We start from the raw sequence: 2,389 nt of genomic DNA, 5'->3' as shown, positions 1-2,389 counted from the left end.
GATCCTAGATCAGGCAGACGCCTTCACCATTATACATGCGCTGGGAATAAAGAGACAATGTGGAATATATTCGGATATTTTTCCGCGTGTTGGAATTGTTTCATTTTTAAGTAGACAGATTTATATTTTATGTCAACATTTAAAAATGATCAATCTCAGTGATTGAATGCTTAGATAAATAGCAATTAGGTAGCAGTTAAACGCAACAGTTTCCTGATTTTTCAAGTGACAATTATTTATCAGCATGTTATAATACAGGATGCTCTTAAAGGGGTCATCGGATGCTAAGTTCACTTTTTCATGTTGTTTGCACATTAATGTGTGTTGGCAGTGTATGTACAAATCTACCCTATAATGATAAAAATCCATGCAGTGGTTTTTAATTCATTTGTAAAAATAATATCCCCTTTTTCAAATCGAGCCGTTCTCAGATGCCTGTCGGTGTGTCGTCACACCCACATAGGCCCCTCCCACAATAGTTGATTGACATGAGCGTCTTACCTCAGACCAGCTGTCACAGTCCAGTAACTTTCCTTGTTTTGATGCCGGAGCAGGGATGTAAGTTAGACAAGAATATCTCCGATTGAGCGATTGAGGTGTTGTGTTGCTGGGTGTAATAATGAACATAGTGGTCGTCATTTACTCCCGACATCTGAGCCGCTGAACATGCAGTATATTATATTTGTTTGTGAAGGGAATGCGCCTCCCGATCTACATATATCCGTCTATGTTCGCGCAAATCATTCATGATCCAGCTTCACTTACAGCAGAAATGTGTATAAGCGTTTTTTATGAATCTTTGCGATCGCCTTTCCTTATAACGTGGTAGTTAGAAAGTTTAGCGGCTAAATGCGGCTAATGTAAACAAGACCGTCTTTCCACCGAGAGAAGAGAGGGGCGGGGTGAGCAGAGCTCATTTGCATTTAAAGGAACAACCCCTTAGAATGAGATGATTTTTGCAGAGCTGATTTTGGCAAGGTAAAAAGGGTGTTGTTTTACAAAACCATTGAGAATTTTTAATCAAAGTATATTAGAGACTTTTCATTAAGACCCTAAAGAATCATATCAGCTTGTGGAAAATGGGCATCTGATGACCCCTTTAAATGTCGTCTTGGTGTATGTAAATGGGTCAGTACCATCAAATCAAAAATGTGTCAAATACATTTATTGACAAATCTATACGCATGGCGTAACTCAGGATGTGAACAGTGTACAGGTTTATAAGTACACAAATGTGTGTAATGACCAGTGTTGGGGAAAGTTACTTTTAAAAGTAATGCATTACAATTTTGCGTTACTCCCTGAAAAAGTAACTAATGTGTTACTTAGTTACTTTTTATGGAAAGTAATGTGTTACGTTTTGCGTTACATTTTAAATCGGGGCTTGCTTCTTTGTTTTTAACGTCAAACAATTCTAATTTAAAAGATCTTTTACACCAAAAGTGAAATGAATTCACCTCAGGCTGAAAGAAAAGTATAGGAGATCACTCTTTAGCTATAAAAAAATGAAGCACAAATGTTCAGTGTCGGGAGTAACACAAGTTGCGTAATATTATTACTTTTTCCAAGTAACTAGTAAAGTTTTAATTGACAAGAAAATATCTGAGTTACTTTTTTCAAATAAGTAACGGCAGTTACTTTTCCCCCAATTTATTGATTAAAAGCTCTCCTGTCCCCATGTTGAGAGAAATCGGGAGTAAGATGTTAGTTCTAGAATAAATATGAACATGCATGAATTCATCTCACTCACAAAAAACAGATTCGGTATTCCTCAAAATGAATAAAAACAGTGAAATTCAACTCAGAATATGACGCAAACCTGCAATAATTAAATATGTTAAATAATACAAATATCCTTTACGCATTTAATACTATTTTATTAACCGATGTCTTTGCTGCCAACCTTTAATGATCCAATTCAACCATACTAATAAGCAAAAATTACTCAAGATAATCTAACATTTGTTTTCCTTTTTTTATATTGCTGAAGAGTTTTTTTTTTTTTTTCTTCTGTGCTCTGCTGTACAGATGTGAATTTACTTTTACATTTGCCAAAAATAGTACTTTTTATATTAAAAACAAAGAAGCAAGCCCTGCCCAGATTTAAAAAGTAACGCAAAAGTGCAAATGTTAGTTTATCTAAAGTAATTTTTGCTTATTAGTATGGTTGCATTGCATCATTGATGATCAAAAGCAAAGGCACTGGTTAATAAAGAGGGATTAAATACATAAAGGATATTTGTCTTATTTAACATATTTAATTACTGCAGGGTTGCATCATATTCTGAGTTTGCATTTCACTGTTTTTATTCAGTTTGAGGAAAGCTGAATCTGTTTTTTGTGAGTGAGATGAATTAATGCATGTTCACATTTAATCATGTTTACTCCC

The sequence above is a fragment of the Labeo rohita genome, chromosome 15 (genome assembly GCF_022985175.1).
Source record: "Labeo rohita strain BAU-BD-2019 chromosome 15, IGBB_LRoh.1.0, whole genome shotgun sequence".
NCBI lineage: Eukaryota > Metazoa > Chordata > Actinopteri > Cypriniformes > Cyprinidae > Labeo > Labeo rohita.
Note: the sequence above shows the minus strand (reverse complement) of the source record.